Source organism: Thermobia domestica, chromosome 1, assembly GCF_964235325.1.
Source record: "Thermobia domestica chromosome 1, izTheDome1.hap1.1, whole genome shotgun sequence".
Taxonomy (NCBI): domain Eukaryota; kingdom Metazoa; phylum Arthropoda; class Insecta; order Zygentoma; family Lepismatidae; genus Thermobia; species Thermobia domestica.
The window spans coordinates 188104707-188129433 of NC_137454.1; the positions used below are offsets into that span (position 1 = coordinate 188104707).

Here is a 24727-nt window from a genome sequence, read left to right on the forward strand (position 1 = left end):
AGCAAAACTGCATTTAAACTTCCAATTTTTCAAATCCTCCAACGTTAGACAACCAACAATGCCATTAAAGTTGGCTGGTTCAGGACTCAGTTAAGCGATCTACAAGTGCGCTAGTTTGTTCGTAAGATGTCAGTATAGCAAAGGCAAAAAAAAAAAAAAAAAAAAAAAATTAGAAATATATCTATACCTCTGCAACGAATAAAAAATCGGGTAGAAGACAACATTAGTATCTACAGAGCGATTGATATTACGAGAAAGCCACAAAGTGATATTACTTAGCCTTAGACACACCAAGGAAAAAGCAATGTTTGTCAAACATTCATTTTATGTCACAGGTTACAGTATTTTGCAAACTCCATGAATATTTTACATTATTCGTTTCGACGTTACCTTCACTTTTTTAGTTCTCAGTTTTAATATATCTACTGAAATTTTATGAAAAAAATGTCGTTGGGTATGATTTGACTCTCATAAAACCATCATAGTTTCCATTGCTTAGAAAATGTATCATTACAGTATAATGTGACATTTACACATTAAAGCTAACAAGAATATTTTCCGGTGTTATATTATTGGTTTCCAATCTCTTTGGAAAATTCAATCGAAAACAAAAACAAAGGACAATCTAAGAAAATAAAAACAAGATGTGCAGTGTGTGAAATTTAATTTGTGAAAACTATTGCAGCAATAGAAAACATGCCATATGTTTCAAATATGACAAATAGTAAAAATGTATATCTTTGACAACCCTTGCTCTTAAGCAAGCGAGAACTGTAATTTCGAAAAGAAGAATAAACAAAAATGAACTAAAACATAAACAAATATAAATATGGATTAATGTTTCTAATGATATTTCAATAAGATCTATTTCCACACGCTCTTTCTCTTGGTTAATAGTGATGATTGCATCTCACCTTTAAATGAAGAACTTTGAGCAAAAAGAATTTATTATTCTCTGTGTAAGAACAAGTTAAATTTAAAAGTTATTTTGCTCTAGAGTTGATTTGAATTGAAGAATTTAATAGAACAGCGCCTATAACACCTTGCCTATTCTTTCGCTACTGGCAAAGTCTCCGAACTTCATAGTTGTCTTCATGAAATGAAAGTGTGAGAGAGAAAGAACGAAAAAAAATGTTTGAATAAAAAAAACAAATAAACACAGACACATTTCGCTTTCCGAATGAAGGTTAAAGTAGCCAAATTTCGGTTAGGACAACCCTTTTGAAGAAACCTTGTGAGATACTAATAACCAAACAGTAATCGGTTAAATCATACTTTGCTTAGTTATCGCTACAATTGACAAAATATTTTCACTAACTTACTCGGTTACTTTGGTCAAGAAGAATGAGGCATTAAGTCATTAGTTTAATTCTTGGTTAAAAGATATTTAGTATTCACTCGGTTAAATTAGCAAAGTAACTTCTGACAAGTAGTATTATGATAAAATGTTCTGCATAGATCGTGTTATATTGAATCACTATAACAATTATTATATTTGTAGAGTAGTCATACATTATCAATACTGGGACATCGTTAGCGGGGTATACTTTTGTTTTAAAAAACTTAGAAACCTTTTGCAGAGACCAATTCCAAAAACGTGAGCCTTCTGTCAATCACTATTCCCACAGATCTGTGAGGAAGGAGTTACCCTTCTTTATTTAGACACTAGCTGCAGAAAGAACTTGTGCCGACAGTAGGCGAGCGTGGTGAGGGACTCAATCTTAGTAAAGAACTTTTGAAACTTGAAGATTGAAGTGTGGTAACTCGGTTTGAGACGCTTTTAATTTACTTTTAAAACATCAAGATGTGATGAAATAATAAAAATTGTAACATATGTTACAAACTAAATTTAAATTTAATGCTTTGGTGTTAAAATTTGTTTATTGCCTATACAATGTATTATTGTTCTTGTACTTTTAATTCCGAAACAAATACTTATAAGACTTCTTTATTTAAAATCTCTAGAATTTTTAGTGACACTTGGATGGATGTGAAATTCGACTGAAATAAATGCAAGTAAGCATGTAATTTGAAAGTTACACGCGAAACGAATTTTATACATAATAAAATACATACAAATTAAAACAATTATATTTTAGATATGGTGTACTCAATGCAATGAAGGTAACTTTATTTTCGTTACTATAACGAATATAGGTACCTATCACTTACTGTAAAACGAAGAATTGTACTCCCAGCTTTATGAAGAAATTCCATAACATTTTAGCATTTTCGTAATTAATTGTCTGATAAGAATTTTCAAAATATTTGATAATTTACTAATGAACAGGGACACGAACATTCCACAAGTAAGAAACAAGATATCTCTGCTGTTGCATAACATGTGCATGAAAAGTTTGAGACTACCATTAAGAATATAAACTTATCATCCGACATTCAGTCAGTAATTATCAGCTGTAGTCTTTTCAAAAAGAACGGCTGCAAGAGAAAAGAATCCTAGGTCTTTTACATTGAAATTCTCAACTTTCACTCACTCTTTCTTGAAGAGAGAAGATATTCAAGCACGCAAGAAAAGTGGGGCATGCATATATTATTAAACATTCTAGTAAGCATCCTTGTAGAACTGAAACTTTACTTCTCTGGAATAGTTATGTGTTAACAAATGGAACAATAAAATTAACTTTTTCGAACACTGTAAATATTATAAGATATACGAGCCACTCAGTTTTGTTTGGATGTAGCTTGTTTCGGGGCAGGGTGAGAACTAATAGTGAAAACGCTCCTCACACGAAGTGTTTTTTTCGTATTGTAAATGCAATTATCAACATTAATGAGATAAAAGGTAAATATTCACGCAACCAGTTAGCAGGGCATATTTAATAAATGCCACCTGTGGAAAAAAAGACTGTAAGAACGTACTCAAAGTCTTTCATCCAGTGTTAGTGCTGGATAGTGATACTCCATTACTGTACTTTCACACATAGATATTACACAATTATAATTATGCCATTATAGTAAGGTTCGAGACATAGATATGGAGAAGGATGGAAAAAATCAGCTGGGAAGAGAAAATAGGAAATAAAAAAGTTCTGAGGAGAAGGAATAAAGATAGAAATATACGGACGTTATACCTACATTGAAAATAAGTTGGTTAGAACACTCTCTAAGGGGAATTGCCTTATAAGAGATACTTTGGAAGGATTAGTTTTGGAAGGAGAAAGAGGGGAAGAAGAAGCTGTCAGCTCCTCGACAATATGAAGATAAAAAAATTCAGATACTTTAGGAAAATCAAAGGCTGAGAAGGGAAATGAATGAAGAAAGATTTCTTTTCTGTAAGGACCTATCAATATGGCAGAACACTGATGGTGATAGTAAGGTTATAGTCATGTTCATGACAAAATGCGTCTTGATCACGATGCTTAGTAACGCTCTCACTTTGAGTAAAAGAATTAGGATTATTTATGCGTTATATGGTATTTTAAGAAAATATACGTACGGATATAGTAAATAATTGTTCAGATTTACAAAGTTTGAATGGGTATATGGAATGTATTTGAAATGAATTCCATAAAACTATCATTTCTAGCAGTAGTAGTAGAAGTAGAAAAAATTAGTAACAACTGCTTGGAAACAATAACGTTTGCTTTGATCAGTCATATTTTTTACCGACACTAACGATGTGCCTTACATATTCATCAATTGTTCGCTAAACACGTTACGTACCTAGACAGCACGAATCAAGATTGATACGACTGATATCTTTTAGTGGTGTTTAGTAGTTCATCTTTCTACTGGGAGTGCACTGAAGAAAGTAGTTTCAACAATAAGACCGAAAAAATTGAATGTTTTCCATTTATCTTACATCTGAAGTACAGCGGAAACTGTCTATTTTAGCAACCATCAGTTTCATCGAAAAGTGGCCAACTTACAGAAAATAAGTGTAATCGGTGTATTTTAGAATAGAATTTCTAGTATTAATTGATTGTAAAATATTAACAAGCAATGGCGCGACAGCTACTTTTAAATTATATATATATATATATATATATATATATATATATATATATATATATATATATATATAAATTAATCATAACAATATACAGTACTAGAAAAATTCTGTAGATACCTTTTGAAAAATAACGAATTAGTTGTCAATAACAGAATTTTTCATAGTTGTTCATTCTATTTGTATTTCTTTTATTCTTTTCGGCATATATACATATTCTGATTTTGTAGTTAACTACTTCTTGTTAGTGAGCTAAAAGTGTTTCCCACGAAGCAAAATATGTTCTGAGAAAATCTTAAGGGAATTCATATCCCAAAATCTCCACTAACTTTCGACAAGCCATCAGGTGCCAATAGTTGATAATTGAGGTGGTAAGCTTTGACCGTGAGAATTTTTGGAATTACTAAAGCTCCCACTGATGAAAGGAGCCGACACAGCTAATGACTTTATTACAACACACAGGGTAAACAAATACAACCATTTCCTGAATTCCTATATGTCTCTTTTCTTATTCACATCTTCGTTCACCAGACTTTTATCAGGGTAGTACTCTGGCCATTGACCTCTAAGAACAAATCGTGGGAATTCATGCTTCTTTGTCTCCAATCAAAAAATAGTCTGCCTCTCATATGGGAATACAAAAAAGTTAAGAAAAATATCAAAACGATATTTTACGTGGCCAAGATATGCAGCTAAATTTATCATTATCATCATGGGGTAAACATTGCTTCAATGCAGCCAACTTCCAAGATAGATAGGTGGCCAACTTACACAGTAATAAGTATCGAATGTATTATAGGAAAATACAAGTTCAAGACGAACCAGGCCAAGATGAACAAGTGGCCAACTTAGAGAGGTTGACATGTTTTACTGTATCAATGGTGCAAATGATAAAAATTTCTTTAATTACTAAGCGGAAATCAAACCCAGGACCACTGGCATCAGAAACCAAGACTATGCTAAGACACTATTCTAAGACACTACTTTTAATTAAGGGAAAACTCGATGTGAAATATATTTCATAAATTGGACAGTTTTACGTTTTCAATGTTGTAATAACGATGAAAAAATCTTGTTTCCTTCATAATAAAATATTAAACTGTTATGTAGAAACATTAGTTACGATAACTCAAATCTAAATTGTCAAAAATAAATTGTTGAAAAAATGAGTGGTTGCATTAGTAGTAATGGATGTTGTTGCAGTAATTAGATAATAGGAAGCTTGAAACCCTACTCGAGTATCGAGGCTATATGTTGTGTGAAACTTCAGTTTAAATATATCTTTATATTCTTTCACGAGGCATTAATATACATTGCAGATTGCTGAGTGCAACGTTTAATCCAGTCTACTCGATATTGGGGAAATCAAAAATCTCTAACAGTTGGCCCGAGAAGACGTGATATGTGGCCCGCGTAATTAAACTACTTTTTATACATATTTTCTGTTTATTACGATATTTGGTATGGAAGTTTTTTGGAAAATGTAAAGATAGAAAAAGTTATAATGTAAACAACCTATAACTGAAGCTATTGGCTTTTACAACCCAAGGAAAGCTAAAATAGTTTTGAAATAAATAAAATTTGTATTAATAATGTCCATTATAAATGTTCAAAGAAGATGTTTTCAAATTTGCCACTTTTCCATATAAATGCAAATGGAGTAAAGTTTTAAATTCATATTAGCAACTTTTAAAATTGAGGGTATATTTATAAGTACAAAACCTGTTTTTGTTATTTAACTTCTACGAAAACTTTGAGACGTTTTTTTAAAACGTGATTTTTCAAATGATACTGATTTCACTTTTTATATTGTGGTCCGTAACATTATACTAAACTTCGCAAGTGTAATATAATGAACGATTTAAACGATTAACAGAAAATTGGTTCTATTTTCTATTGATCATTAACATGTTCTTTCAAAAACATTAAAAGAAAGACATTGGAAATCGTAATTTCGTTCAAAAGTGAAACAACAGATCCACAATTACCACCCTGAACAAATCATTACTTATCGTTTGGACTTTCTTTCAAAATATGTAAGAATACTCTCAAATATTTTTAATCCATCGTCTGTGCCAAACCGAACAGAATGAATTACGGTTTGGTTTTTGAAATAAATCGACACATTCAGTTTGAATATTAAACCGATTCCAAACCGGTTAAGCGGTTAAACAATTTTTCGGAACATTTCTAGTGGATAGAAAATCTTTGAGTTTTACGTCCCACGATTATGCCGGTTAGGCTAAAGGAGACGGTGATTATGAGAAATGAATGAAATGGTGGAATGAAGAAAGTGGGAGGAAACGGGAGAACCCCGAGAAAACCCACGCACACGGTGTTTGTCCACCACAAAGTTCACTTGGCAGGGGCTGGGATCGAACCCGGGACCCCAAGCACCAGAGGTGAACGCTCTACCACTGAGAATTCTAGCGCCTTTCTGTTACTAACCATTCACTCTCCCTTATCCTAACAGCTTAGCTAGCAGAATACACTTGAAATAAAATAATGTTTTATTGTTTAAAGAGACCTAATGTCATTGTGATTATTGTTCTGTGCACACCTCCTTACTTTTACAATACGCACTGATTGAAATTTCACCGAGAAACATTGAAAAGACTGATAGGTCTGAGTCATGATAAAACTATTTCACAAGATATCTTTGCGTAAGACAGTATAGTTTGGAAGTTATATTTTAATTTCAGAACTATAATTTATAATGCTTTTGATCTTCACTTAATTTATAACTTCAATGGTAGGCTATATTCCTTAAAAAAACACTAGGGGTGCGGAAATTCACTCAAGGAGTGCGCTCACATCCTCTTGAAATCTACGATGCCCCAGCAGAGGGACAAACCCATCTTTATTCCTTTGTTGAATGCCGCTCGAAAAAAAAAAAACTCATGAGAAATAAACACTAAAATAAAGTTTTATAAGTAAAGAGAGATTGCTGGTATAATAATAGTTTCTTTCAAAATTTTCGAAATTTGAGGCCCGTGTTCGACACTAACGCCGGATAAGTATAAAAGTCAATAATATATGTTTAATTCAATTAGAACTCTCTCGTGGCTAACGTATGCGTCTTCGGTGCAGAAGTCCCGGGCCCGATTTTCGGCGGGAGTTCATGTAGTTCGAATTTAACATTACGCTGTAGATCTACGTCTCATATAACCCCGCTGCTGAACGGGAGGCCAAATCACAGCTCAACCAATCAATCTAATAACTCAAGAACTATTTACACTATCACTGTCTTGAAATGAAACATCTTCCTTCTTGCTTCTCATTAGGTTTCTCAATTTTATTGCTACTTGCTTGCTCCAAGAGGGTACATAAACACAACGAGAACGCCTACTGGTCTCTCGTAGCTTTATAGTTAGCATACGCATCTTTCGTTCGATTTCCGGTGAGAGCTCATGCGGTTTGAATTCCGCATAAAGCTGTAGATCCACGTCTCTTATAGCCTTGGTTCTGAAAAGAAATACTGACTTTTCTAAATACATATAGACTATCTTCTCGTTATTCCGTTTACTATGGTTGTCGTTATTCAATTCCGTTTGCTACACTTTATGTATGATGTTGAGGAGTTGCCAAGAAATTGGCGTAAAATTGCACTGAAATGATGTGCATTCATCGTACTATGTTACCGGTACATGCTCTTTTCTACATTTCTTTGTCTCGCATTTTGTTAGAGATTAAAACGATTTTAAAATAAAGCATCTCTTAAATATATCTAAGTACTAATTTTCATGTTAACCTCTAAAACCCATATTTAAATCCATACGCTCTTACACCACTGGTAGGGTACCTGTTTTGATCCCAACTTGCGTTAAATGAGCTTGGTGATTTAACTCACTGTCTCAGGATTCTCCTGTTTCCTTTCACTTTCGTCATTCCATTATAATCTCCATCTCATCATCACCTTAGTCTCGGTGCACAATGGAGTTAAACTATAAAAATGTTCTCTTATATATATATATATATATATATATATATATATATATATATATATATATATATATATATATATATATATATATATATATATTCATGAACTTCTCTTACAGTCAGTTATTGCTCCAGAGGATAAAGCCAGGATTCTTGCTGCCTCATCCGTAGATGCTGGGGTATGGTTGAATGCAATACCGCCCCACCATTAGGTCTTTATATGACTAACGAAACATTTTGAATCGCTGTCGCCTTAAGATTAGGTTCAGCTATATCGCTGTCCAGCTTGCGGGGATCAAGTTAACCAACGTGGCCTGCATGGATTTTCATGCATCCACAGCATGGGCAGACAAGCTAGACACTCCTCTGTGAATGATATAATTTTACGAGCTCTTACCACAGCTGGAATTCCTTCCACGTATGAACCTGCAGGCTGTTGTCGTTCATGTGGTAAACGACTTGATGTCATGACATTAGTTCCTTGGATGAGAAGCAAATCACTAGTATGGGGCTTTACGTGTTCAAATACGTTTGCCCATTCAAGTCTCCCTTTAGCTGTTATGAATGCTGGAGCTGTTGCTAGTCGTAGAGAAGTGGAAAAGCAAAGGAAATATAACAACCTCCTTGATAAATTTATTTTTGCTCCAATTGCCATCGAGACTAGTGGTGCTTAGGGATCTACAAACCTTGATTTTATTAGAGAAGTAGGCAGACGCATTTCTATCGTTACTGGAGATGTTCGTTCAACATCTTTCCTAATTCAACGCATATCTATTGCAATTCAACGTAGCAACGTGTCGTCGGTTCGTGGCACCTTACCACATGGAAAGACATTGGATGAGTTGTTTTTTCTCTAACATATATGTTCGTGTCGGGGAGACGCAAAAAGATTATATATGGGACTGAAGACGGTTAATTTAATGAAAAATTTACTGTTTTATTGTCTGATTGAAAAATATATGCCACAATAATTGTATAAAAATTTATATATATATATATATATATATATATATATATATATATATATATATATATATATATATATATATATATATAGTGGCAGATCCAGGATATGATCAAGGGAGGGGCTAAACCATAGTTTGCCGGTTTATCCAGTGTATACCTGAGCGTCAAGGGGGGGAACTATAGCTCCTATAATCCCCCAGATATATATGTATTCTGTAAATTTTACAAATCTATGGTGTCACATTGTAAACGGTGAACTTAGAAAGTACAGTATACCTGAGTCCGGAGAAGAAAAAATGTAAAGAAAAATATTCATATTCATAAACCAAATATAAAAATAAACAAATACAATATATTTGTTAATATTGATTTAAATCAATAAAATAATATAAATTCTAATTCATTATTGATAAAATTGTAGTTAGTGTTGTGCTTAGTGTTGTAGTTGCTAAGAGCAAGAAAATTTAAAAATTTAGTGGAGTCGGAGTGACTTAGTTATTATCGATAAGACGTATATAGAAAGCGCTGTTAAATGAATATGGAGAATTGATTTGAAAGTTCTTACATTGCGAAGTACAAAGCACATTTTCCTTACATAAACCATATTATCGATACCATCAGTAGCGATAGAAGGTGTACCGAATACCAAAGTAAGGACAGTAATGGTAATACTATATGGAACTTAAGTTCGACGAAGTAGTAGTCACAAAATATTCCATATTCACTCTGCGAGCGTATGCCGTCTTCTGGATTTCTCCACAAGAAATGTCTGTGACTGGAATACTTCCATATGTTAGTATTCGATCTGACTTGAGATCTTTTGTTGAACTACATAGACTGGATGTCAGTGACGACTGTCTTGCTTTACCCTGCAATGAATCTTCGAGCTCGTTAATTACAGATGAAGCAGGTAACGAAATTGAAGAAATCGATGAATTACCGTCGAACAACACCTTCTTATACTTTCTGCACACTTCTAACTCTCTTACCACATTTGCCTCAGATGATAGCAGAACTGTAACAACTGAAGGTAGCTTTCTAGACGATATTCCAGAATCAGAACTAGACGGAATAATCTTCGACACAGATTCAGACACGTCAGAAAATAAGATGGCATGGTGGAGCTATATTTTCTGCTGCTTCAGTGGCTGTTTCTAATCAAGGATTAGTGTGCTTTTATGTATTTGGAACCTCTATTTCATCTACAGAGGTCAGTTAACAGGGAAGACTTCAGCAACTGACACACTAAACTTGAAGCCCCTGAATCGAAAATACCTATATATCCCACTATCTACTCATTTAGTAAACAATAAGGGAAGAAAATTTTAATTGTAGATGCAGTGCCTTGGCTCATATTAATGATAATGTTTTGATAGAAAAATAACGAATCTAATTGGAATCTAATTTTACACAATTCGACTTACATTACTACGAAATAGTGAATATAATTGAGATAGACAAGTTGTCAACTATGAAGACAGAATACACTGTGCAACAGTGAATTTTTTACAGAAATGTATATGGTTATCCTTTATTAATTTTTTTGTGCGCTGAACACGAAACTGGCAATAAAAATGTGCTCCTGGCTAAGATTTACTTGTAGTTACACAATTTACCTGTTACATATAACGCTACAATAATGAAATTATAAAGGTAAAAGCCACAAAACATTGAAATGATTACGAAAATAAAAATAGCTATTCTTTATAATTTCTTGGACGCTGAACAATAAAATGACAATGATAATATGATCATAGCTCAGATTTAGTGGTAATTGCATAATTTATCTTTTGCATATAACGCTATTATAAGGAAATTGTAAAGGTAAAAGTCACCAAACTTTGAAATTATTACGTAAATAGAAATATCCGTCACTTATAATTTTTTGGGCGCTGAACACGAAAAACACAATAAATACATCCTCCGAATTCAGATTTAGTACTAATTACACAATTTACATTTTGCATATAACACTATGACAATGAAACTGTAAAGGTAAAAGTAACAAACATAATTACAGAAATAAAAATAACTGTCTCTTATAAATGTTTGGACACTGAATATGAATATCAAAAATACAACGTCCTCCTGGCACCCTATAGGTGTAATAGCACTTTAACACTTTGCATATAGCGCTACAGGACAAGAACTGTATTGGTAAAAGTTACCTAAAGTATCTGTTTTAAACATGTCGTCTCTTTGCTTGTTTGTTGTGAGGAACATCTGGAGCATCTCTTGAAATCATCAAGCAGAAATCCGCTAACATTGAAAATGACCACTTTTCTTTGTAATGTTTAAATGCCCTAGTAAAATCGCTCTCCTTGCCCGTCACTGAAAGATCCACAGTTCACTGGAACGACATCAAGGAAGTGCATTGGAATGGAGGAAGTGCATTTTGAGTGATATATTACACCCAAGTTTCTCGTAGGCAGATGGCAATTCTTCTACTAATTCTTTGTAGTTTTCGGCTCAGTGGTTGCCCAAGAATCTGGTACAAACATTGCGGAAACAATGCCACGTATGGAGCTCATCAGTACTGAGAATAGATTCAAACACCTCATCTTGCAATAACTTGCGTATTTGAGGACCAATAAAGACTCCCTGCTTAATCTTTTCTGTACTTAGACGCGGACACTTTTGGCACAAGTAAGCCAATGCACGTTCATTCCTGTTCATGGCCTTCACAAATGCCTTCATGAGTCCAAGTTTGATGTGCAATGGTGGTAGCACAATGCTTTCTGGGTTCACGAGAGGTATATTTGATTTTTTCGCCTGGCAACAAAGCTGTTCGTCACGGCTATTCCTTTTGAGTATAATAGACATTCTTTGCACGACTATCCCACTCACATATGTAACAACTGTACTTTGTATAGCCAACCTGTAGACCAACAAAATTGCGATCACCTTAAAATCACCACAAACTAACCACTTGTGTTCACGATATTTTATAATATCAGAACGTGTTCCAACATGGGATAACTTTCTTTAGCTAGGGGTGCATAAGCAACAGAGATTGATGCTGATATATCCTTACTGTTGTACAGGAGCACAGCCTTAAGGCTTGGTTTGGAGGCGTCTATAAACAGTCTCCAGTCTTCTACTTTGTACGAATCTTCAGTTTCTACATCAAACCTGGAACATTATTCCAAAATACTAACTTATCGGTGCAGCAGAAATATTTTGCAAGATCATTTTGACGATCGCGTAGAGTTGATACCCTAACTGTATCCTCCAGAAGGTTCCACTGCTGTAACCTAGATGCTAAGAGCGCAGCTTTATTCTTTGGCAGTTCCAAATTTCTAATCAGGTCATGAAGCTCCGCTTGTGTGAGTCGGTGTAGTTCAGTATAGTTGGTTTTCGGCTCAAATGAAGGATCAGTGTCCGTCGGAATGGTAGCCAGGGGATCGGGAACAGGCAATCCTTCTCCATGGTTCACTGGACGAATGACAGATGGTATCACTGGGTATTCGATCTTCCTCTTCTTCGTATTTATACCTTTCTTCAAGCAGGGTAGTATGCAAAAGTAACAGTCTGTACTATATGGTTTGTTGGTTCACGCCAAATGGCGAGCACAGCAAAGCGCATGGAAACGTTCTTCCCATGCATCCAGCCATTAAGAGTAGATGAACAACTCATGCAACAAACGTGGGGAGCCCATGATTTATCCTGATCTCCAACACAACGCCCAAAGTGTAGTAAATATGCTCTTCGCACTGCAGCAGTCAATGGCCGCTTCCGGAACCACAAAACACGTCCATACATATGTAGCACACACTGTCCACCGAATTTTTACAAACGCGGGACATTCCTGTACTTTACTTGAATCGAATCACTGACAGTTCGCAATGAAAACAATATGTAAAACAGCGATAATGTCCTCACTCACTACTTTCAAACTGCTGGTTCACCAGTAACAGAAATAGTCTGTCAAACTATTGCTTGAAGCACGCCACGAATACAACTAGAGACGTTAACTGGAGCTAGTTACAACTTGCTATCATTGCCTCACGTGACTCATGGGACGCTCGCACTAGCTGTTGATAAAGTACAACGTTGCCAAGTCGAATATGCGGCAAATACTTGTCAAGAACGACACTTTGTACCGTGTAAAACAATAATTTCAAATCATGTACTATAATGTCCCATAGCATTATATGCAAAATATAAAACGCTAAATTACTCAGAAACCTGAGCCAAGAGAGAATTTTAAGTGCGATTTTCGCGTTCTGCGGCCAAAAATCAATAAAGAACGGCTACTTTCGTTTCTGTAAAAAATAAAAATTGAAATACTTCTGAACAGTGATCGGCTTTCTCCAATGAAATTTTGAATCTTCTTCTATTAACGCTTGCTTAAAAAATAAAAGATTTTCTTAAGAATTTGAGTCACTACATGTGGAACAACATTGCACTCTTTCATATTGTACTAGTGTCCTAATATAATGTAAAGAAGCGAAACATTGTTGCTTCTGTTATTTGTATTGGAAATGTAAGTTGTTTGTAATGTATGTTTGAACTGAAATTGTAAACAAATTGTTTAAAAAAAAAAAACATTGTAAACACATGTGACAATTCATCTGCAATGAGAAAAGCGATTTTAGTTTGGAAAAAACATTTGCTTCGGTAAGTTGAGTGGCGATAAGATGATCACTATGGAGAAACCAATGGAATTAAAGGTTGCTAATGCACGGAATGAAGGTTTTCAATTTATAATATACATCTAATCTGTAACTAGGCATGTTTGGATTTGTTAGAAAGAAAAAAAATGAAAATTAATTACTGCCGTTTTCCCAAGATATCTTCTAACGATAGTCTTCGAAAAATTTGTAACTTCTTGCTTTCGAATAGAAACAATAATAAATAACCATCCGTTGTTCAATCTGAGTTATTATTTATATTATTATTTTAAAATCATGAAGATAAAATGCATATAACTTAAAGTATATAAATGTGGCTCTCAATCTCGCGTAAGTGAAACCCTTGGGATACGCGCCGAATCGTTCAGTTAACGGGAAATAATTAGTAACGAGAAAAAATGGCTTAATCTTTCCTTACAGTGTAAACAATGTACACATATATCAAAAACCCTTAACAAAAGATACAGAAGACAGGGAATAGAAGAAAGGTGTAAAACACTAAGTAGGAAAGTGCTTGTTCAAGTAAATAATTGGTATTCAAAGTAAATAATTGTTCACAGATTAGAGGAAGTTCAAAGTAATCAATTTCGTAAGCGAATCAATAATTAGAAAACGTTGGTTGTAATAGTTTATTGTTCCTTTCAGCACTGAGGCTATATGAGATGTGGGTCTACACCTTAACCAGGAATTCAAATAACATGAATTCTCACTGACGATCGAACCCCTATCCATCTCTATCTGCTAATAATATCACCACGAGGGAGCTCTATAATTAGAAAACAATGAACTCAAATGACTTATTAAAATTTCTGAAGAGATTTGTGCCTAGTTAAGCCATCCACATATCACAGAAATCCCGAGGATATCCTGGGATATCGAATTTGATTTTAGCGTCCTGTTCAGCAGCCCGACTGTATGAGATGTGGACATATAGCTCAACGTGGAATTCGAAAAGCTCCCGCCGGAAATCAAACCTTGGAATCTTGGAATGTGTAGTCTCCTGATTGAGTAATATTGTCTCCAGATCCATAAAGCAAGCATAATAGTACTAACACTATGACCATTGATTGAGCGAACTCGACACCACACAAACATAGTTGTTTGATGATGGATGAATCTTTAGGTGGCCCCACGTAGCGTAGTCACTAACGCTCTCGCCTTCGGCGCGAGCGGTCCCGGGTTCGATTCCCGGTGGGGGGATTCGGTCGAAAAAGTGTAAATAAGCTTCCTTCCTTCCCTTTCCCCGGATAGTGTGCTCGCCGAGGGACGTAATCCCTCATATGTGACGGGCGACATGGCCTTAGATGTCGAAAGCCCAGAAATCTAAATCTTAAATCCTTTCCATGTTTGGTACTTTGAAAATTTAATAACTTAACAGGGACGAGCACGCAGAATGAGAAACTCTTGGAGATGCTTCCTATTAAAAGTGGCAAAGCGTCCCGGCAAGCTAGAGTAGCTTCACAGATATCTGCAGAGCTCTATGGAATTCAGCATCGTGGACCATCACCACTGCATTCTTCAATGTCATAGAGTTCATCAGGAAGGTTAAACTCACTGAGCTTCCGAAATGTTTGCCAATCAGCATACTTTAATTTAGAACTAGGATGTGATTCGGACTGGTAACGGGTGACCTGAAGTGAATAAATCCGTATAAATGATCCAGCGAGGGCCACACTGTACAGAAAGAAGTCAATGTATGGAAGGATCTTTCCATAAGTGAGGAAGGCTGCCGTCATTTAGAACAAGCATTCTACTCTCCTCAAGGAAGTCGGCCACGATTGACTATGTGACTGAAACCCCATAGTCACAGTGGTACGACTGTATAGTATACGCACTGGTACGGCTTATTGAGATCTCCGACGATCATCTCAGAAAGCTTAATTTGATTATAAGGTTGAAGCAGATTGATTTCCAAAAAGACTTCAGATCGAGGAAAATGTAAGGAGCATATCGTGAACAGTACCGGATCTAGAAATTTTGGGGGACCCCGCAAGAAAATTTGAAAGGGCCCCCTCTATATTTCATACTTTTTTAATACTACATTTTAATGAAATATTCCTAGTGTTCTATTTGCTATGCCATAGAGATTCAAATACTTACGTTTTAGAAGAAATCCTTCCTCCTCGACTTCATCTCCACAAACTCCCGTATAAGATATCTCTCTTCAATGGTCGAAGCCTTCTCATGGTTGATTGCCAACATTCCCCAGTCGCCATTCTTTCTTGTGTTATGGAACACCTTAAATAGCTCTTGATCCTTATTAAGATTTGAGAATGACCTTTCACAAGCCACAATTACGAGTAAAGTCAGGAATAAAGCAAGAATAGTCGAAACTCAGGATAACTTGGGGCAATAGTATTAAACTCGACATACATAATACCGCCAATTCAAAAACAGTGTTGATCTTTGAGATGTGGATTTAATTCCAATAGTAGTGACGGACCGATGTCTTGGTGGCACTTCTTTTGTATCTGGAAGTCTATTGTAAACATTAACCCTGAAGCAAACCTCGCTGTGTCCGAAAACCGACGATTTTCTACCAGTTCATCGAAGTGTTTTTTTCATTTTGGGTTGCCATTTTGCTACGAACACAGGGTTGACTTTCCACTTTGTAGCAACAACTGTGGCCTATTGTTTTATTTGATGATATTCTTCAATCATTTTCTTCAATTTCTCTTGGTTGTCTTCAAGAGTGCGTAAAGGTTTCTCAGGTCAATTTGTTTAGTTCGGAGAAGTTGCGATGCGACGTTCAGTTGTGAAAATATTTTTGACAGCACCACAGTCAGAAACACAAAGTCGAAGGTATGCATGACTTTGCCAATCGCTCTGCTTCTGTTACCTCGTTAGCCTTCCAACTTGTCAGTGAAAGTTTTTCGAGAGTTTTCATTACATCAGCATACCTCAATCTGATAGCTACAATGGACTGATACCGTAAAGCCTATCTGATTGGATTGAGCTTTTTCAAAGAGACATCTGATTCTCCTGTCAGTGATGACAGAATATCCCACCTATTTATATTTTGGCCAAAAATATATACAAATCCTGGAGCGTTGTGAAGTAACTGGCAACTTCTTTTACCCTTTGACGGTATCACTAATGACAAGGTTTAAATTATGTACCTCGCAGTGAATAGGCTTATATATAGCTCGTTCTTCAATTTCTTGAAGTCTCTTCTGAACATCTGAGTAAGCAGACTCATCATAGCAGCGCCTTTATATTCCTGCCCTCTGCATTTTTTCAAAGACAATCTCAATTTCTTCAAATGACTTAACACTAGAGTTGCAAGTCTGAATGCAGTTGGATGTAAATATCCTAAAAACACTTCAGCAGTGTTGCAACTCTTGCAAGAGGCAATATACGGATAAGTTTATTTTTTAAACCCCTGGAATGTAAGAGGCATCTCGTGCGTCGTTATCAGTCCTGGTAGCTCATTACTTGGTTCTAGTTAAATTATTGTGAAAATATTCTTTTTCAAGTGTTTTAAAAAATAATATTTACAGGCAAGGTGCAGGGAGACCTTTAAAAGCCCTTGCGCCCCTTAGGGTCCGGGTCCCCCGCACCGCGGGGTTTTGCGGTTTATAGATCCGGCACTGATCGTGAACCTCCTAAAGTCTCCTGATACGTGTACTCAGTTTGTTTTACTGTTTTCTCTCCAATACCCCTTAAAGTTTTATAGAAAAGGTGTATAATTTATACAGGGGCAATACTTTCATTACATTTACAGAGGCAGTATTACATTTAATATGAAGGTACGTACCTGTATATACTAATGAGCTGCTCGGGTGAACATAATGATATATTACATTTGCTAACTTTTGAGCAAAGTGGAAAAGAAGGCTGACCATTGCCATGCAATTCAGTGGAATGACACAAACTAAATGAACTCTCCTTGCCATTTGCAGGTAAATTTCCGAAATCAAACTATCTACATGCTCCTCTGTGGTTCTATCCTAACTCATTCCACCTAATAACTCAATTTCAAGGGAAGTGGCGTTTACCGTTATTTTCGCCCTAGCCGTTCATTTATATAACCCAAATATATAAACACGGACCTTCATGGTACAACCTCGATTAAATATATTGCTACTGTATGAGTTATACACCTTTTCTACAAACTATTTGAAGTGTCTTATTTTCATTCCACTAAAATTTCAATGATTCACGTTACCTGTAGACTTCCTCTTGTAGTTATCTGACATAAATATATATAAAGAAATATTTATAAAGATCACAATATTATATAGAAAAGGGTTTGGGAATTAGTAATTTTCTATTTGTCGAGATAACCTCAAAGCATGATAAACAATTAACATTTGGTATCTGAAAAATAAAATAAAATAAATGTATCTTCCTACGCCAGTACTCGTGCATATACTCATGGTTCCCTTAAGTGCCTTAAGAAATCAAAAGGAAATATTAAGAAAACTTAACTAAATGAGTTCTAGTGAAAATATAGTCAATAGGAATGTTCGAGATGATGGAGAGTTGTTAAACTTAAGCAGCATCGAAACTTCATGAGACTTAGACCTACGGCTTAAGATGGAACCGAACCACATAATGAGTTCAAATTCCAAGGCTCTTAACACCGGAAATCGACTCCGGGCACCAAAGACGCGCCAGCAACTAGAGCACTGGGAAGAGCTGACACAAGAGAGGAATAACATTATTTATTTTATTTTGTTATATTTTATTTTTGATTTTTTTAAAGATCATTGATCTTATATGATGACAGTCGTGCCATTATAGCTTACATGTTTTTCAATTTTTAAACAATAGATGGATGCTATTTCTGAGTTCCCAATTAGCAAACAGTCGTCCTATAAATTCTAATAGTAGATGTACTATTTACCAGATAGTGACTTTTATAACATAAAACGTTATCAACTATATCAAAAGTAGAATTCTGCTTAATGAAAGATTCATTTGATTAAAACTGATTATAAAAATTTATATAAATTTTGCTTTTACAGTCAACATACATAATATATACGCATACATACATGATTACTTTTGTTAACAAATACAAATATTTACATCTTTCATACATCTTTAAAAAAAAGAAACAACTAAATTATAATACATAGACGGGACTTATGTATTCATTATTACATTAAAAACTTCATCAAAAAGTACATAATTAGTGATTTGATTCAAAAATCCAGAACATAAGTTATCTGATTATAAAAAATATTTTGTACAAGTTTTACATACAAAGCTGTATTAAACAAAAGTATCATTCATGCGTTTATACACACTAAGCAGGACAATATAGTTTTAAAAATTCATTTACATATTTATCAAAATAATTATTATTGTTTTTAACACTTTTATATATTGTCTAAAACGTAACTATGTGAAGAAAATAATTATTCAAGAATTTGTTGATACGGAGAAAGAATTCTCAAACTGGAACGAATCCTTTAGTAATCTGAAAAGAATAAAATATTTTTCTTAAAGAAAAGAATAACATATCGAAGACACTTAATTTGACACAACTTTTGGGAGTAGCAACTTACATAATCTTAGAAATTGAACACAAATTAACAATCAAAGTAACATTAAACATAAATCATGGTGTTTTACTGAAAACGATTTTGTTTTATGATTTTAATATAAAATGACATGCTAATAGCTTGTGAATAGTTAATTAATTTAGATTGGACTCTTTGGTGCAATTAGTAAAGTTATGTATAGAGCCCTGTTTGCATTATGAAATTGACTATATAACTATCTACTCCAGCACGTCAGAAAGTAAACTAGACAGGGAACCTGAGGAATACAGAACAAGGTCGTAGTGGTATGAACATGCATAAAACTAGAGATGCAAAACAACCGGCTTTTTTGAATCGATAGTTTTTTCACATAAAAACGAGAACTTTGGAAATTTTGGCTTTTTTCATTTTCATGATTTTTCTATCTAAATCGCTTTCTTACAGTATATTCTATAGTTAGATAATAATTCCATGACCTAAATGCCATATTTCACTCTGAAATTCACCATCAAGATGGATGGAGCACATGTTTTACGAATTAAAGCTAACATGAAGAAAGTAGTATTTGAGGGCAATTTTAGAGGCTATTTAACTTTATTTTAACTTTTGAGATTTTTTTTTCTTCTCGGAATCATTTCAATTTGTCATCTGTGTTTCATTTCTAAGACGTTAGTACTCTAGCTTCTAGCGCAAAAGTTAACTTACGTTTTTCTATATATTCGTCAAAGCGTACGTTTTTCAATATATCCGTCAAACCGTACTTCCACATTTCTGTTATACTGTAGTTGTGAAGTGATTTAGCAATAATTTTCCGGATACAACCTTGAATACTAATTTATACAAATAATCAGTAGCGGATTTAGAAAAGTATTTTAGGAGGGATTTTTGTGATTGTTTCGTTTTCTAAAAAACTCCTAATTTTATTTGGGAGGTGCTTGAAGTTTATGAGTACAGGCATAACTAATATTTCGTTTCGTTTATATGTTTAGCAATAATCTTCCGGATACAACCTTAAAGATCATTTTATACTGAGAATCAGTGGCGGATTTAGAAAAGTATTTTGGGAAGGATTTTTCTTACTAATGTTTAGTTTTTCTAAACATTTGTAATTTTTATTTGACGGTAGCTTAAAGTTTATGAAAAATGAAATGAAATCTTTGAGTTTTACGTCCCACGGTTATGCCGGTTAGGCTAAAGGAGACGGTGATGATGAGTAATGAATGAAATGGTGGAATGAAGAAGGTGGGAGGAAACGGGAGAACCCCGAGAAAAACCACGCACACGGTGTTTGTCCACCACAAAGTTCACTTGGCGGAGGCTGGGATCGAACCCGGAACCCCAAGCACCAGAGGTGAACGCTCTACCACTGAGCCACCGCGGCCCCCTTAAAGTTTATGAGTAAAGGCATAACTACTAGATATTTCGTTTGTTGCAGACATTCCGTAACTTTGGGGAACAGGCTTCAGTCCGAAAGACCGCCCCCCTAACCTTCGTAAAACTGTCACTGCTGGTAATTAGTAATAATAACGATATAAAAACAATAAGAAAAGAAGTCGGCCAACCCACAGTACACGCACTATTTCTACTTCACAGATGGAATGAAGAAAAGCTTTGTCAGAATGGTCAAATGCTGGATTGAATCCCGGACTTCCCGATAGAAGCGCAAAAGCTAATCACTCACTCATGTTTGTTGTGCAGTTGTATTTAGCTTAACTTAAATATATTCCATAGTCCTTTTTTTGGAAGGGGGGGGGGAAGTTCCGTAATGATATGTTGAATCCCTCTTGTTAAAAATTCAGAAAACTTGAGGATTGGGTAAACCATGATGGTGGTTATGTAAAACTTAACTGTAGAATTTCAAGAATATACAGAACCAAAAGCTCTAGATGTGCAGCTTTTAAGTGTATCATATAAATCTAAGTATTTCTGTTATGTTTTATTATAATTTTATTTTGTTTCAAAAAAGGGTATGGAATATTTTGAAGTAAAAATACTACATACAATTTTGCTAGTTATTTGTGTATTTTTTTTTTTAAAGAAGTGTTTACTTTTAGGGTTGGCTGGTTTACCCCAACTTTTTTTTAATAACTGGTTTAAACCAAAAAAAATAATTAAAAAAAGAACGAAAAATGCGAATCGTGTGAACTTCAGTAGTAGAAAAATGATCGATCTGGGCCAACCTAGCTCAGAAGAGAACAACTCACAAGCCCCTGGGAAAATGACCATCGTACACCGTGAGCCCACGGTCTTTTACGACCTTCATTTTAGGGGTGAATTTATTCCCTTTTATGACCACTTTTTAGGGGGTGTATTCGTTCTCTTTTACGAGCACATTTTAGGGGGTGAACTCGTTCCCTTTTATGAGCATATTTTCCAACCCCTACGAACACATAGCAGAAGAACAGATAACACATAAGACTCGTTCCCTTTTATGAACACTTTTTCAGGGGTGAACTCGTTCTCTTTTATGACCACATTTTAAGGGGTGATCTCGTTCCATTTTTCAACCCCTATTTTAACATAGCAGAAATTACACTGAGATTATGAACACACAGAAGAGAAGATAACACATAGCACTATTTTAACATAGCAGATAACATATAAGATTACGAACACATAACATAGCAAGGGTGTACTCGTTCCCTTTTATGAGCATATTTTCCAACCCCTATTCTGAACATAGCAGATAACACATAGAAGAGCAGATAACACATAGCACTATTTTAACATAGTAGGTAACATAAGATTACGAACACATATAAGAGCAGAAGACTACATAACATAGCAGGCCTCCATTTTAGGGGTGAACTCGTTCTCTTTTATGAGCATATTTTTCAACCCCTATTTTAACATAACAGAAATGACATAAGAATACGTAACATAGCAGATAACTCATTCCAACCCTTTCAACCCTTATTTTAACATAGCAGAAATTACACTGAGACTATGAACACACAGCAGAGCATAAGACTACGTAACATAACAACCTCCATTTTAGGGGTGGACTCGTTCTCTTTTATGAGCATATTTTCCAACCCCTACGAACACATAGCAGAGGTGTATTCGTTTTTAACCCCTTAGCATAAGACTATGTAACATAGCAGTTACGAACACATAGTAGAGCAGATAATAAACACAACAACCTCCATTTTAGGGGTGAATTTATTCCCTTTTATGAGCATATTTTCCAACCCCTATTTCAACATGACAGAGACTACGAAACATGGCGGACATAGCACAGGGGGTGTATTCATTTTCTCCACCCCTAATTGAACATAGCAGAAATTACACTGAGACTACGTAACACACAACAACCTCCATTTTAGGGGTGGACTTGTTCTTCAACCCCTATTTTACCATAGCAGAAATTACATAAATTTTTTTTCAACCCCTATTTTAAGACAATGAATACCTATGTAACATAGTGATTCGATACGCTCTTTGAACCGATTTGGATGAAACTCGGCATATGGGGGTTTTCGGACATGCTGATTACGAATATCATACTTATTTTTACCTGTGTCTTATAGTTTATGTGGGATACGCCCTTTGTATGACACTTAAAAACCCAATAACTCGAAAACGAAACAACATATCGAGGTGCTGTTTCCACATTTAGCAATTGGTCATCAGGTACATGTCCCAAAATTAGTGACCATCGAGGTCAAAGGTCAAAATTCTTAAAACCGAATAACTCGAAAATGGAGCCACATATTGAGGTGGTGTTTCCACATTTAGCAATTGGTCATCAGGTACCACAAGTTCCAAAATAGTGGCCATCGAGGTCAAAGGTCAACATACTTAAAACCTAATATCTCGAAAACGGAGCCACATACTCAGGTGCTGTTTCCACATTGAGTAATAGGTCATCAGGTACCACAAGTTCCAAAATAGTGGCCATCGAGGTCAAAGGTCAACATACTTAAAACCAAATAACTCTTAAATGGATCCACATATTGAGATGCTGTTTCCAAATCTAGTAACTGGTCATCAGGTACCACAAGTTCCAAAATAGTGGCCATCGAGGTCAAAGGTCAACATACTTAAAACCTAATAACTCGAAAACGGAGCCAAATATTGAGGTGCTGTTTCCACATTTAGCAAGAGGTCATCAACTAGTACAAGTTTCAGAAATAATGGCCATCGAGAATGGTCATCGAGGTCAAAGGTCAAAGTACTTAAAACCCAATAACTCGGAAACGGAGCCAAATATTGAGGTGCTGTTTCCAAATCTGGTAATTGGTCATCAACTACTACAAGTTCCAAAATAATGACCATCGAGGTCAAAGGTCAAAACTCGAAAACGGATCCAAGTATTGAGGTGGTGTTTTCCAAATTTGGTAATTGGTCATCAACTGCTACAAGTTTCAAAAATAATGGTCATCGAGGTCAAAAGTCAATCTCGTAAATGAAACCACATATTGAGATAACGTTTGCTCATTTAGTAAATTTGTGTGATCTATTCAATTTTGTACAAAGCCGAAAAAAAAGTGAAGAAGGAATAAATTTGAGTGGCTTATTTACTTTTGTATTAACAAGAAAGAAAGCAAAGATATGCCGTATTAACTAGCTATGTATTATTACAGCAAAACGAAGGGCTAAATTTGAGAAAGCGAACATGGACCATTTTACTCAAATTTGGATGGAGTATTTATCTTTGTATGAACCAGAAAAAAAATGAAGAAGATCCGTTTTAACTAGTTCAATATTTCTGTACAATTTTGTACTAAAATAATCACAAGAAAATCAAAGAAGGGTCATTTTAACTAGATCAGCATTTTATACCTTTTTGTGCTATTCAAATAATAGAGGCAACAAATTTCAGTGGTCTATTTTATTTTTGTACCAATCAGAAGAAAAGCAAAGATATGCCATTCTCAGACTTTTATACCATTTTGTACTACTCCAATAAACGAAGGAATACCAACCAGAAAAAAAGAAGTGAAGATCAGGTGGATTATTTTCTTTTGTACCAACTGGAAAAGAGAAGAAGAGCTACTTTAACTAGCCCATTATGTACTGTTTAAACAAACGAAAATTGACCATTATGTAACTTTTGAAATACTGAAATGTTCTATTTTTGTATCAATCAGAAAAACCCGAAGAAGGATCATTTTAACAAGTTCATAATTTCTGTGACGAAAGAATAATTTTGATGTTCTACTTTTTATACCAACGAGAAAAAAATGAACTAGCTGAATATACGAAAGAATAAATTTAAGTGACCTATTCAATTTTGTACTACTCAAATAAACAATGGAGTATTTAGTTTTGCACCATTTTGGAGTATTCAAATAAACAAAGGAATTATAACTTGTGTCAACTCTAAAATTAATTAAACGAAGTAATGCATTTGAAAAACCGAAGTTGAGTATTTTATACCATTTTGTATTATTTCAACAAACAAAGGAATAAGCAAAAACAAAGGATCATTTTATATCATTTTAAACTAGTCTAATAAACGAAGGCATAAATATGAGTGAGCTATTTAATTTTGTAGCTGAGTATTTTAACGAAAGAACAAAATTGTCAAGTATGCTGTTTCTTCTTTTTTTCTTTAGTACGAGAATTCCTATGTAGTCTGTTCTACACAATTATGACTCAACTCTGGTTTGTTAAATCTCACGTTCAATATTTTATGAGCCTTTCTTATTGACGGGAGAGTCAATTTAAATTGTTCTCTGGATGACACAAAAATATACAAAATGTAAAACCACAAAGGT

General features: G+C 34.8%; 1 protein-coding gene across 3 annotated transcripts in view; it reads right to left on the reverse strand.

Annotated features, from left to right (window-relative positions):
• Positions 1–18434: 18434 nt before the first annotated feature.
• The window catches only part of LOC145692068 (uncharacterized), a 113339-nt gene continuing 107046 nt past the window's right edge, over positions 18435–24727 (reverse strand). For all 3 annotated transcript variants that reach the window (XM_081767364.1, XM_081767366.1, XM_081767360.1), the window contains exon 14: positions 18435–18940. The gene's annotated coding sequence lies outside the window, so the exon portion shown is untranslated. The remainder of the gene's footprint in view (positions 18941–24727) is intronic.